The 15,390-nt window shown below is 41.3% G+C and overlaps 1 long non-coding RNA gene across 1 annotated transcript in view; it reads left to right on the top strand.

Annotated features, from left to right (window-relative positions):
* The window catches only part of LOC137465569 (uncharacterized), a 38,274-nt gene extending 26,378 nt beyond the window's left edge, over nucleotides 1-11,896 (top strand). Inside the window, exon 3 of the long non-coding RNA XR_010994702.1 lies at nucleotides 11,785-11,896. This is a non-coding gene — a long non-coding RNA (uncharacterized lncRNA). The remainder of the gene's footprint in view (nucleotides 1-11,784) is intronic.
* The last annotated feature ends 3,494 nt before the right edge of the window (nucleotides 11,897-15,390 follow it).

Below are 15,390 nucleotides of genomic sequence, written 5' to 3' on the forward strand. Positions count from 1 at the left end.
TCTCCACACTCCCCTTCAACCAATTCTTTCCCAACATACCAACACCATCTGTCCATCCCCTGTTGTCAAGACCCCTTCTCAACTCCCCTTATTGCCCTCCCTGGCATGGATTGTCGAGACCCCTTCTCGACTTTCTCTTATTGCCCCCTTTGGGCATCTATGTCTTTAATTACCTCTGGGAGAATGTGTAAACTAACTCAACACTCTTCCAAGGGATTCTTCAGAGATATTTTGGGATCATCATCCCTTTTGCTGGGACCCCTTCCCAGCTTTACCTTTGCTACCCTCCATGGGTGCCCTCCCAGGTTTCCTCCCTGAAGATCCCATTTTACTCACTACTGAGATTTTCAGGGGTCCTTACCTGCGGACTCTTCACGGATCCTCCTGGTCCGCCACTTGTCTGTGTCCTGGACAGTCTCAGGAACTCAATCAATCATGTAGTGCCAGCGGCCACCAAGGGGAGCTGATCACCCAAACTGGGTGAGGCACGCCTTGAGCTCTGCTCGCTGCCTGCCACCCTGGATGGTGGAAATATCCCAGACAAGCGTCCCCAAATTGTTCAGAGAAATTAATCCACAAACATACGAGGTTTATGTCCAAAAGGAGACAGAGGAGTCCTGTAACTTTATTCGAATAAAGGGGGAGGTCATAGGTACTCCCTATGGGGTCTCTCAAGTTGTTGGAGGACACAGCCTCCTTTTTATCCTAATTTCCTGCTTGCATTTCCCTTTCTCTTTCCCCATTGGCTGAGGTACTTGATAGGTACAGACTTTCCGAATTGCCTAATAAAGACCTGAATTAGGGACTTGATAAAAAGAGGGTGAGCTGGACAGGAACGAACGCAGATCCGAGCCAATGTGGTTAATCATACGTTCTCTGGTTATGGTTTATGCGATGGCAGTTTATATACACTTCAAGATTGTTTAAAATTGTGAGCACACTCTCATATGCAAGCAAACATTATTTGTCTTTGTCTTAAGGTGGCTAAAGTTTCACACTGCAGACCTATACTAATTCACACCTAGATAGCTCAGTACACTGTGTTATACCTTAACATAATTTCTAACTGTGCCACAGACTTATTTCTAACTGCGCCATAGGCTTCAAGGCCTCACCGTGGCCTGTATCTGAGGCCTAGGCTGGGGTAGCTCAACCTTCACTCTAAACATACAAATGATGTCCTCTGTCTCTCAGAAATTCTTCTACAATTCCCCCTTTTTCTTTTTGAGCTACCCAGATTGACTCAAAGGTGCGGTTAGTTATTTTCTGCGTGCAATGTAATAAACACAATATAAAGACTAGAATAAGTATAATAATAGGCAAAAGTACAATACCAAAACAAACTAAATCTTTGATCCAACCAGTAAAACCTAAAGAATTGAGCTAGACGGCAAATGGAGAGTCTACAACGACGTGTTTCTTCATATTGTTCTTCAGTTGTATTAACTGCTTATAGATTGACTGAGAGTGGTCAGACAAATTCATGCAACACATGTCTTCAAATTTTTCACACCCATGTCCTTGTGCTAAAAGAAGAAAGTCAATGGCATCTATGTTTTGCAGAAGTGCATGACGAATGCTATCTACATCTGTGGCAAGCTCACTTAACATTTTAGATGTAATATTAATTTGTTTTCCTGTCCAGCAGGCCAGGGCTTTCAATTGTGTGAGAGCTTGCGCTGAAGCATCTCCTGGGGAGAAAATTGAGGCTAGTATTATAGATGCGTGCCCCCAAAGTGATACTTGGTCTTTACAATTGGGGTCTAGTTGGAGAGCACTCTGTTTGGCTTGTTGAGGCTTCTGAGGTAATCCTAAAACTTGATGAATGGTGGGAGCAAACAGCGTTAATTTACCAATGTAACATGGGCCTCCCATAGCTTTTTGAGGCACTGCAGACCAGGCTCGATCCCCACAAATGAGGAAAATTCCTGGTGGCAGTTTTCTTGCAGCACTTTTTGATGGTATTACAGATTGTGTCCAATTATTACAATATTCTGAGTAGTTATAATACAATGGAGATCTGGGAGACAACCAAGTGTTGTCATCTGTTGGCTGTTTTTCTTTTGGTGTTGGTTTTGTAGCATGAGGTCCAAATATCAAACAGTAATTTCCTGGGACGGAACCCAACAGATCGAATTCTTGAGGTTGGACACTAACAACTTTAAGATTTTGCACAACTGCAACAGCTTGCGCTCGCAGAACACTTTTTGGATCTATTTTGACCTGGGTGCAAGCTTTGAACTCTGCCATGGAATCCAGTGGAACTCCAATTAAACAAGTACAAAAAGGATTAGATGGTGTGGTTAAAGACAGGCAGAACGAATCTTGCCCCGTTTGTTTGGCCCAAGTGACCCACATGTTTTGTCTCTTGTCAATATCAAGGATTGCAAATACTTTAGTTACTAAAACACTACTTAATAGAAACACTTTGACCCACCACATATTTCTCACGTTCTTGATTGCCCTATTTAACATGAAAAAAACAAATTTACTTCTAAATACAAACTATAACTTATGATAAACTTAATATTATGCTTATGATTATCTAATATTTAACTTATTTTCTGGTACTCTAAAAAGTTAATTTTCATCAGAATTAGATTTGTCACGGGATGTTCCAGGCAAATTAGTGTCATCAATGTTTTTATCACTGTTGGCTGGAATCTCTGCCTGTGGACACGCAAGGGTAAATCTGTTCAGCACCCAAACTGGACCAGGACCTGTTGAGACACACATATAACCTCTACCATTAAACAACACAGGACTTGGCCCTTGCCATTCACCTGTTCGCGTGTCCTTGTGATACACATAAAGTCCTGGAATTGCTTGTGGTCTTCCCTCTTTCACTGCTTGGTGGTGTATCACCACTGCAGGTTCTTCTCTACCTTCTGCTAAACACAAGTAATTTAGGGTAAACAATACTTTTGACAATCGATTAAATACATGAGTCTCGTCATTCTGCTTTTGCTTTGCTAAATATTTTTTAGGGTACGATTTGCTCTCTCTACAATAGCTTGACCTGTAGATGAGTGAGGGATCCCTGTGGTATGTTTCATCCCCCACTTCTGCATAAATGTGGCAATTTGTTGACTGACATAAGATGGAGCATTGTCAGTCTTAATTTCTACAGGTACACCCATAACTGCAAAGCAGGCAAATAAATGTCTTTTCACATGGAGAACTTTTCCCCCTGTCTGTGCTGTTGCCCAAATGAACTTTGAGTAGGTATCCACAGTGACATGGACATATTTCAGCCTACCAAACTCTGGAACATGAGTGACATCCATCTGCCACAACTCTAAAGCTTTCAGACCCCTTGGATTTGTGCCTAGTCTGAGGCCAGGCTCATAATGACTACATTGAGGACAGGCACGGACAATCCCATGAGCATCATTCAGAGGGATCTGAAATTGTTGGTGGATGGCTCTCGCATTTTCATGAAATGTCTCATGGCTGTTGCGAGCTCTCTCAAACGTGTTCTGTGGGGGAAAGTGGACTGCATAACTGACCGCAGCAACTGCCAATGCGTTGCCTTCTCCTAAATCGCTGTTTCATTTATGGCTTTGAATGTGCATGATACAAAAGACATGCTGGCGCTGTTTCAGCACACTCCGCAGCTGCAGGAACAGTTCTCTTAAACGTTGATTTTGAGTCCTTCTGAGGAGTGCATCTTCAATTTTTTTGCACATATAATGAGTCAGAAACAACGTTGAGTGGTTCTTTGTTCTAGGTTTGGAAAGCCCAACACATGGCCTTCAGCTCAAGGGTTTGTAGACTATCTTTTGCTTCACCTCTGATAAAATGTTTTAACCATTTCCCTCATTGTTACTAAATGCACACAGCTCTTTTTGTTCTTCGGTCGGCATAGGTAAAAACTGCTTTTCCCTCAACTGGTTTCCCTGAACAGAAGGGTCTTTCCAACTACTGATAACGTTTGATGAAATACCACATTGGGCCTTTAAGTTATCTGTTGTGCACCACTCCTGTGAAACTTAACAATGCTTCTTGCAGCGCAACGGAGTGTCTGAGCAACCATTCTAGATCTTCATTCTTCACAGGAACACTGATGTCTGCTGGTTCTCTTCCATCTATTTCTAGAATTCTGTCTCTGCCTTTTTGTATCAATGTAGCAAGAGCATCTGTACTGCTCATCACATGACTTTTTGGTTGAACAGGTAAAAACACCCATTCAAGCAGGATCACTGCTGCACCAGGTTGGGACTCCCCCTTTTTCTTTTGCTATTGAAAAACAATGGCAAGTAGACAGGCATCAGCGTTGGAGAGGAACAGTGACAGTGGCAAATGTTCAATGCGATGAGCACTCCAATGATGTTGTAATTTTTCTGAAATTTGAATCAGAGCTCTTTGCTGTTCAGTGGTACAAATCTGAGGGCTGTTGGCATCACTGCCATGGAGCCAAAGCAGAAATGGTTGTAGATCATCATTGGTGATTCCTACAATGGTACGAACCTACTGTAGGTCTCCAAAGAGTCTCTGAGCATCATGTAAAGTAGAAATGTCAGCGTGTAAGGTAATTTTCTGAGGTCGAATTTGTGCATCTGTGATCAGCCAGCCTAAGTATTTCCACTATGCTGATCACTGTACTTTTTCTGGAGATACTGTCAGTCCATGATGCTTAAACTGTGAAAAGATCCAATTTAAATCTGCATCTGCCAGTGGCTGTTTGGTGGAAATAAGAATGTCATCCATATAATGATAAATCATTGCATCAGAGAAATGTCGACGAATTGGTCTCAGGGCCCAAATGACAAACAGCTGACACATGGTGGGGGAGCTGCGCATGCCTTGGGGGAGAGAAATCTATTCATACCTTTTTGTTGGTGCTGCTCTGTTGATAGATGGTACAGTGAAGGCAAATCGCTGGGTATCATGTGGATGAAGCGGAATGGTAAAGAAACAGTCCTTTAAATCAATGACAACAATGTTCCACCCTTGTGGGATCATGGTTGGTGCTGGCAAACCAGGTTGCAGTGCACCTATTGCCTGCATTTGTTCATTTACTTTTCGTAGATCATGTACCAATCTCCATTTTCCTCACTTTTTGGGGACGATAAAAATTGGAGTGTTCCATGGACTTACAGAGGGTTGAATATGTCCAGCTTCAAGTTGCTCTTGTACTAATTGTCCAGCAATCTGCAGCCTTTCTTCTGACATTGGCCACTGCTCAATCCACACGGGTGTCTCAGTCAACCAGGTGATCTTGAGGATGGGTGGCTGCTCTGCAGAGGCCATTAAGGAAAATGCTGGTCTGTGGTCAAAACTATTCTAAGCTGGGAAAGCACATCTCTGCTTATCAATCTTGGAAGCAGTTTGGGCAAAGGCATGACGTATAATTGAGTTACAATAACTTGATTATCTTCAAAGATGATGCTGATGGGGTCTCTGCTTACTGAAGGAATTTTCATTCCACCCACTCCTACAGTGTGGGAACTTGGAGCTTGCAAAGGCCAGTTAGATGGCCAGTACATCTGATTAATAATTGAGACATCTGCCCTTGTGTCAAGGAGTGGTTCTAATCTGATACAGTGGGAACCACGCTGCAATTTTATTTTCTTGTGTGGGTGATCTTTCATATCAAGTGTGAAAAAGACATCGTGTCCAGTTGATCCAAAGCCATTGTCTTTCCTTTCAAATTTGGTTGGTTCTTTAGGACATTGGCGATGTGGCAGGATATTTTCAATTGCTATTATTTGTGCAATCTTGCTTCCTTTTCGAATCATCACAGGTGGTTGCAAGGCATAAACCATTATTTTCACTTGTCCTGTGTAATCTGCATCAATGACACCTGGAATCACGATCACCCCTTGTTTACTTGTGGAGGATCTTTCAGCAACAAACCTCCAATTAAAGAAGTTGTGCTGTACATTGGACCATATACATTGGTAGGAATTAAAGTTACCTTATTATCGTTTAGAGTGACTTCTGTTACTGTGGCCACATCCACTCCGAGGCTCCCCCATGTGGCAGGTCGATTTTTCAGCAGGAAGCTGTTCTCGGAGTCTGTGGGGTCAAGGCATCAATTTATTTCTTTGCATGGTGCCTCGGCGCACTGCGCTGGGAGTTTCCCGACCTGCGACAAGCTTCTGTGGCATGGTTGTCATTGTTGCACTTGTGGCGCCACACAATCTTTTGACAGGTCTGTCAGAGATGACCTGTTCCACCGCATTGAAAGCAGATGAAGCTAGGTGATCTGATGTTGGGTTGACTTTTGCTGCGACGAAGAGGATTGTTAACATCATTGTTGGACAAAGCAGCTGCAATGATGTGTCCTTGCTGTTGCATTACATCCTCGATGGCTGCTGTGAATGCTGCAGCTTGATTGCTTTGCTCTGCTCGTGTGGCTCTGACAAGCATATTGTTGACTGGACAGCCTTGAGGAAGGGTGGCTAAAAAAGTTCTCGTATGTGAGTTAGCATTTTTAAAAGCAAGTGAGCGAAACAAATGTTCTTGAACATCTGCTGGTACATCAGGAGCATCCTTCAAAGTGGCTGACAACCTGTCAGTGAACTGTCCATATGGTTCTGTGGTTCCTTGCTTTATGGTTGTATAAGGTGCTGGCTTTTTCTTATCTGGTACTGAAGGCAAGGCTTGTTGGGCCAGCTGTTGTGACAATTGATGCATTTCAACTGGGTGAGTTGTACGTTGTTTGTGGCATACAGTCCATGCCCAGTCAGCATATCTGGCTGGATTCCATACAAAGGATCTCCCACAACTGTATGTTTGTTGGCTTCTTCAATGGCCAGCCTTCTCCATTCTCTTTCAAACATGAGAAATTGTGAAAGTGTCAGCAACAAGAATGCAATGCTAGATGAATCAGCAGGACAAATCACATCTGCTGTAAATATATATTGAATTATGTTCCTTCCTGCCTCTGATCTGATCCCATAATTTGTGACTGTTTGGCTGATAGGAGAATTTTCCATTCATGAGCTTCTTAAATTTCACTATTGTTCCTTATAGCGACAGGACAGGCCAAAGATTTGGCAGTATCCCACTCCCCATCTAAAATAGCATTTTTCACCACTGAAGCCCACTGGGACTGCATTGGATTTTGTAAAACAGCTGGTAATGTCAATTGCTGCTCAGATGAAGGTTCCTCTAATTGAACCTGTTTATTTGAAAGGTTGGCAAGCTGGGCTATTGTGTGCTGTAAGGTATTTGTTCTCAGTATCTTATTTTGTGATCACCTCTTGTTACAACTATTAAAATTGGGATTATCCGAATCTGATTAGTCTGTGTCAGAGTTCGATGGAAGCTGGCATTGTCGCGCTACATCTGTGTGACGTGAACTGACTGCTGTGGGCTGTAACGCTACTGTCTGTGTAGTCACTTCTTCTGTTCTGCTGCCGCGGCCAGGTTCAAAACCGCCCCCTCGTGTGTGGGTCTCTGCAGGCAGCTCTGGCTGCAGGATTGTCCCCCCCCCCGCATGCGCACAGCTGCAGCTGTGGCCGCGCCTCCAAGGGGGTGCAGGGGCCGCGCCCCCGCGCTCCCGTCTCTGCCCTGGTCTCCACCCTGGTCTCCGCCCCTGTGTTCCGTCACCTGAGCCAGCCCCGTTTCGTCATCAACTCCGCCTGTCTCCTCGGGTTTCACCCTGCCCAAAGAGTGGGCAGCTGGCTCACTTCCTGTTGTCCCTCATTCTGCCTGGCAGCTGGCTGAGTCACTTCTGCCGCCTGCGCGCGACTCTCCATGTGTGCCACTACTTCCTGTATGGACACGCTGACTGGAGCCTTTTGTCCATGCATTGGCCACATATTATGAACACCAAAAAGCGTTTTGACACAAGATGGCTTCTGAATCTCTGTTTTTTCCATCACGGGTCCCTCAAACGCTTGAATTGCTTCCTCGGCTGCCTGTTTCTCGGCGGACGTACCTTGCAAGGTCCGTAAAACTTTCTTCAAAACCGCACCAAACTCTAAAACTGTCTTCTTATCTTTTCCACCCTCCACGGCAGAATCCTAAAGCAGCTGCCCTAGTTCCTGCCACTCAGTCTCGCTAAAGAGGAGTGATGGCTTCTGCAATTTGCCCTTATTTCTGGCCCATAGGGTCAACTGTTCTAAGTTGGTGTCTTTTATCTTTTCACCTCTCTTTGACAGAATATACAAAAGAAGCTGCAGCGCTGCCTGCCAATCGCTATTCATTTTTCACTGTCTTTCTCTGTGTGGGCATGCGGCTTACCTTCCAACCAGTGTGGGGCACTCTGTATCATCCAAACGACACAGCAGCGACACCGCTCCAGCTCCCCTGCTCCGTCTTGTCCACCTCCGCCGCGCAGTCAGTCGCAGGCAATTCGTGAACAACGGAGGCTACCGTTGGTTTCCCATCGCAACAAGCGATTTGGAGACCTTTATCAGGAGGCTTCAATGCTCCAGCATTCCAATCCCCATCACCTTAAAAGGAATTTGGGGTCTGTGTCCCCTGTCGCGCCCTCCTTCACGCGATTTAGAGACCGTTTCCCGTCACTATCATAGGAGTGACTTTTTGAAACTCATCGGAGACTTCTTGTCCCTGTTCGGGCGCCACATGTATCAGGGACTTGATAAAAAGAGGGTGAACTGGACAGGAACGAACGCAGATCCGAGCCAATGTGGTTAATCATACATTCTCAGTTTATTGTTTATACGATGGCAGTTTATATACACTTTAAGACAGTTTACAATTGTGAGCACACTCTCATATGCAAGCAAACATTGCTTGTCTTTGTCTTAAGGTGGCTAAAGTTTCATGCTGCAGACCTATACTAATTCACACCTAGATAGTTCAGTACACTGTGGTACACCTTAACATAATTTCTAACTGTGCCACAGACTTATTTCTAACTGCGCCATAGGCTTCAAGGCCTCACCGTGGCCTGTATCTGAGGCCTAGGCTGGGGTAGCTCAACCTTCACTCTAAACATACAAATGATGTCCTCTTTCTGTCAGAAATTCTTCTACACAGACCCCCTTCTGCTTTGTGTACCCCCCCTTTTTTTCCTTCTTTGTGTGTCTGTTCTTTTTCTCTAAGTGATGCTCAAATGATAGGCTGGAAATCAAACCCCATAGACCGGTGTCTATAGAGAAGGTATTTGTTTATTGCAGTGCTGGAGGTGAGCGGGATTTCTCCTCCTAACTCACCCACCCTTGTCAAGTGCTGTGGTATATTTATACAGTAAGTATTGCTTAGTGTTACTATGTCACTATAACATCATCATATACATGCCAGAACTAATTTACATAGTATGATCTTATGGTTATTAGATAGTGCTTTTGCACTATGCTTGTGCCTCCCCAATTCAGGCATCATCGGGGGTCTTTGATGAAGGCTTCCAAGGTCTTCTTTGCATTTGAACTTTTCAACTTTTTCTTCGGAGTATGCACAGTTACATTGTTTCTTGGTCCGTCTGGTCCTAAGTGGTCTAAATTCTTTATTTTGTGGCTAATTTGCTTTACATTTTCCAATTTCTCGTTAGTACTATACTTATCTATCTCTGAAGCTATCCATCTGGTGAGTTTTTTTCTTATTTTTTGTCTGTTCAGCATTAAGCAGCTAGTTAACCATATACTAGCCATTACATGGTATAGAAAGTTATTTATATCAAATGACATAGGTACAAAAAGATATGATTCAGGTTATATAAGTATAGAAAGTTATGATTTAGGTTATATTGATATCAGGTTAAATTGATATCTTATAACTCAAGGTATATAAGCACCTTGTAACTTTGACCTATGTTATATAGGCATCATTAGTCCAGGGATTTAGCACAGCCTTCAGTGATTAACAGTATGTGTCAATTAGTGGAATTGCTCTGGAATTTATGGATCCTCCCATTGCTTCTTTCACCTATCAGTATCTGGGTTTATCTACCAGCAGGCCCACTGTTTGTAAAGACATCTCCTTCTCATTCCTTTCAGTAGATATAAGTGAAAAAAATAGCAGTTTATTAATATGAAAACCACCAATCGCTTGTTTTTTAAAATCTTAAAAGTTTATTAGTAATAAAATAGTTATTAAAAATAGTAATAAGAGTAATAAAAATTTGGACAATGAGGATTAGGACACTACGAGACAATAAAAAGCAAAGAATTATGGCCTTCTGGATGTTTTTGGGCACTAAGCTGCCAAAAACATGCCTTGCGAACAAAGGAATAACCCTTAAAAGCAATAGCCTCTTGCATATTCATATATCTCATACATGATGCATAAATTCCTTGCAAATTAAGAACTTTTTCTGGTTTTTGTCAACTTTTTCCCCTTAATCCTGGTGGTTCCATAAAGATGGAGAGAAGGTGGAGGAATGTTTGTCTTTTCTGATAAGGAGGCTGTAACTCTTCAGGTTTCATGTTGCTGTTATCTCTGTGCGAAGAGTTTCTTGATTATCTTATCCTTTTCTTGAGCTAGTAAAAAATATCTTACATCGCATAGTTTCTATTTTAACATAAGTTTGTAACTTAAAACTATATTTAACACACTACTTAAAAAGGATTAATACAGTATTACAAAATAACCCTCCATAATACATATAGTATTCAATTTATTATTTGCGAAGACCCAATCATAAAATACGCATTTTTCACAACTGACAGGCAAAAAATAATAGTAGATAATCACTAGATACAAAATTTCCAAATCTCATTAACTCCCTGGGAACAAAGAGAAACAAAATGGCAGAGTACCCCCCACAGCTGACTACATGGCTCAAAAGACAAAGGTAAAATGGCAGACAAACCCTCCCCCCAAGATGGCTCCCTCCACAGGCGACCACATCGTCTGGGAGACAAAAGGGAAATGGCGGACAAACCTTCCTGGGTAGGTAGGCGCTTACAAAGCAGTTCTAGTTGCAGATAAGAACTGCAGGTGTGTGTGAGATCAGTGTTGCCGCTCACTGCCTCCCCCTGCCACCCACTAGACTCTTCCAGTGTTGGTGCTGCTGCCTTGGGTCTGCTCCAATGGGGGACAGGAAAACCTGAGCACCAATGAGCGGTGGCTCAAGCCAGGACCAGCTCAGTCTTTGCACTGCTGACAGGTGTTGTAAAATTCACTTTGAAACAGTTTCTGATTGTGAAATGCAGCTTCTCAAGTTGCTACTGTTGGGAGCCCCTCCGGAGAGGAGCCTCTGCCCGCGCTGCCTCAGCTCTCTCAGCAAGAGCGAAAGGGAAAGGCAAAAGGCAAGAGAGGAACAAAAAAAAAAAAAAAAAAAAAAAAAAACAAAAAAACATGAAGCAGAACCTCTGTCTTGAGCAAATGCCACAATGCAAAAGCGGGTCAGTTTGGGTGACTTTTTACAGGGACCCTGGTAACCCCTTCCCCCGCCTCCTGCGGTTCTGTTTCCGGCTTTGGCGTTGGGTCTTAAAGAGACAGTAACAATTTTGGGCAGAGAGAGATATGAAATACAATAACATTTTGGGTCACCCAGGGCAACCACTTAGTCAGGTTTTGCTGTATTCAGCCCTGTTTTTTACCAGTATTATTATATAGGAGACTAATTTAGAATTATGTTGAACTAATATACTCCTATGGCTTTGAAAGATGGTAAAGTCTACCAGAAGTAATGAAAAATACTTTTCTTTATGTTCTCCTTATTTAAAAGAAGTCTAAAGAGCTCATTTGCCATCTATCAAAATAAAAATAAACAATCTGATGGATTTAATGTAAACATTTAAATACAAAGTTGAAAATCAGCAAGTTCTGAAAGGATATCAGATCCTATAAAACATCTAGTGATAAAGGCCAACTTTGAATATCTGTATATTATTCAATAATGAGTTTCTCTCCTGTTTTTAGATGCAGAATCCTGACACATTATCAGCTATGTCAAACCCTAGAGCAATGCAGGCTTTGCTACAGATTCAGCAGGGCTTGCAGACACTAGCAATGGAAGCACCAGGACTTATACCAGGGTAAGAACTGGTCATAAAAATGTATATCAGAACTTTTGTGTTTTGGGTTTTTCAGCTTTTGTCTTTCTTTTTAACACATAAAGGTTTATCCAGTTTTTACAGACTGTTCCTCTTGCTTTTTTTAGTTTTACTCTACTTGTTTTAGAATCTGTCACACTTTTGTCTGCAACACACTTTTAAGCAATGGTCTATGGTCTTGTTTTAATGCTTTACTTGTCATCCATTTTTTATTTGACAGAATTTTTACTTAGTACTAACATTGCATGGGAAGAGATGATAACTAAGCCATTTTCTATGTTAATGATGTATTTCTCTGTCATTTGTGCAGATTCAATCCTGTTTTAGGTGGATTGGGAAGCGCTGGAGCTCCTACAGGATCCACTGTACCTAGTTCAATTCCCAGTGAAAATACATGTCCAGTATCAGGGGCCACTGGACCTGGTCACCAGCAGTTTGTCCAACAAATGTTGCAGGCACTTGCTGGCACAAATGCTCAGGTAAAGTAGATCACTGTATTCTAGTGTGCATGTGGTTGGTGATTTTTTTGTTTGGGTTTTTAAAAATATCCAGACACACAGAGAGCACCACCACCCCCCACTCACCACCACCCACTCACACATCCCCTTCCCCACTGTAAACCAACAGAATGCTTCTGGTCAAAGGAGAGCAGACAAAGATTAAAAGTGATGTTCTAGCTGTGCAAATCAATGCTGGGAAAGCATCACATTTGACTAAAAGTGTCCTCTGAATCGTTGATTGATAGGTACACCTATCTTCATATCCTTGAGTTTCTGAAATGCCGGCAAAGAAGATTAAGGGGTTAAAGGGAGGACTGGTTCCCTGGCAAGTGAAATGTGGGCTCAGACAAGAAAGGAACTTAAGCATACTGAACATACTGAAAAAAAATTGGGGAAATTTGGGAAAAAATTGGGGGAAAATTGGGAAAAATTGGGGGAAAAATTTGGAATATTATGGGAAAAATGGGACAAAAATTGGGGGAAAATGAGGAAAAAATGGGGGGAAAATGGGGAAATTTGGGGGCCATGGACTGAGGCTGCTGGGCTCCAATGAGCACGGGGCTGGGATGGGATCCCAGGAAGTGACAGTGACCACCTTGTCTGATGGTGAGAAAATAATTAAAATATATAAAAAAGGGGGGGAAAATTCTGAGAAAATTGGGAAAAAATCGGGCAAAAATTGGGGGGAAAATGGGGGAAAATTTGGGGAAAATGAGGAAAAAATGAAGAAAAACTGTGAAAAAAATGTGAATATTATGGGAGAAAATTGGGAGGAAATGGAAGAAAATGGGGAAAAATCAGGGGGAAATTGGTGAAAAATTGGGAAAATTCAGGAAAATTATGGGAAAATGGGACAAAAATTGGGGGAAAATTGGGAAAAAATGGGAAAAAATTGGCGAAAAAAAGGGAAAATATGGGAAAAAATATGGGAAAAATCGGGAAAAAATTGAGAAAAATGTCTCTGTACTTCTGTGTTGCTGGTTGTAGCTCAGGTTATTTGGGGCCTGAATTTGTAGCATGCTTCCCTGACATCCTGCAGTTTCAGATTGCACAATATACATTGTGTTAACATACCATGTGGGATTTAGGCTTTCTGGACAGTTCCAGAAGTCAAGCAAAGGTGGCAGCTTTGTGAAACAGCACCATTACATTGTGGTACATATCCAGTGTAATGGCAAACTGCTGGGAGAAGGGACAGTCCTAATCTTACCTCCTCTGTTGCCACAAAATAAGTCATTTCAGCTTGCTGATCTGACAGAAAAATTTATGTAAGCATGAGAAAGTGGTGGCAAGCATAGCTATAGGAAGCCATGTTCTCATAGATATTTTTATCCTGCTAGATCTTACATTACCAATTCAGTATTCTGTTTGATTTTTCTGGGGGAGGGGGGAAGCAGATGGGGTGAGAGGAATATTTACATTTCAGCCAGTATGTTTGCATTTTATTAGTTTAGAATTATATGCAGTTTTAAAATACTGCTAGGAATTTCTCAATTGATGAAACTTTAAGTAGAACAAAAGGAACATTAGCAGTAGATGCAAAAATCTTGTGTTGCTATGTAAACAGTCTCACTCATTTCAAAAAGTGGCTTCTCAGTATTACTCTGACCTTATATACCTAAAGCATATTATTTTCATATAATTGCTGTTTCACAAATGTCTCTGAGGTGAAGATCATACAACTGAAATTATTGATAATTTTGCTATTATTTTATGAGCAATTTATTTGAGCAATATCAACTCATAAAGCACAGCTGTCACTTTGACGTATGCTGAACTTTTCCTAACTAGAATTTTGGTAAGTTTAGTCAACAAATATTTGGAGCATTAAAGAGGTAACTTTTATGTCAAGGAAAAAGAAAGAGCCTACCACATTCACTGTTGCCAACAGTGAAATTCTCAAAATTTTGCTATTCCACATTACTAGGTTAGATTAATTAATAGAAAAAAATGTCTGCATGCACATCATTAAAAAACTGTTCTTGGGACACATATCAGATTTAACTGTTCCTTTTTTATTAAACAAGCAGCTGCTCATGTAGTTCAAAAATGTCACATAAGTGAAGATACTCTTAAAATTTGAGGCTTGTTTGATCAATAATTCAGTTGTGAATGAAATTTGGGGAATTTGAAAAAGATGCATTCAGAATTTAGAACCACAAGAAGTGGCTTCAAACTAGCTATGTTTAAATCCTGTATTTTACCAAATATGTTTTATGGTTTTATAGCTTGAGATTTTTCTTCTTAGCAGTTACAAAATCCAGAAGTTAGATTTCAACAACAACTGGAGCAGCTGACTGCAATGGGCTTTTTGAACCATGAAGCAAACTTACAAGCTCTAATGGCAACAGGAGGAGATAGTGCAGCTATTGAAAGGCTCCTTGGTGCTCAGCTTTCATAGCACTGTTTCTTTAACCTGAACAAATGTAATTTATTTTTGATAGCATCCTTAAATATTTAAAACAGTTGCTTTATTTAATTCTGACTGTTGAGTTTTTCTTGTTTTGACCAAGTCATGCATTTTAAAGTCAAGTGCAGTAGTTTTCTTCAAATAGGGAATGGATTCATTTTCAATCAGTTCTTGCATGCATCACTTTTGTTCTTCATTATTTCTTAATTTTTGAAACAATGTCAGCTTTCACAGCTGATTAAGCAGGTTTTGTCTGACTAGCAACTGTCCAATTTATTTACTACTAAACCATTAATGTTCAGTAGTAATTTATGTAAGATACAAATTAAAAAGGAAAAAATTGAAGGCTATAACGTGTGGCTACCAGTGATGCTTATGGTGATTTTGGCATGTATTTTTTTGCTAGAAAAATGCTGTAAGATTTATACTACTTTGAGTAATCTACCATTTTTGCTTTTAATTGTATGAAGTTCAAACACGACATATACAATGGAGACAGCTAATTTCTATAAATTTACACATTGCAATAGAATGAAATTATAAGTAACCAAAAAAGGCCAGG

The sequence above is a fragment of the Anomalospiza imberbis genome, assembly GCF_031753505.1.
Source record: "Anomalospiza imberbis isolate Cuckoo-Finch-1a 21T00152 chromosome W unlocalized genomic scaffold, ASM3175350v1 scaffold_31, whole genome shotgun sequence".
Lineage (NCBI taxonomy): Eukaryota > Metazoa > Chordata > Aves > Passeriformes > Viduidae > Anomalospiza > Anomalospiza imberbis.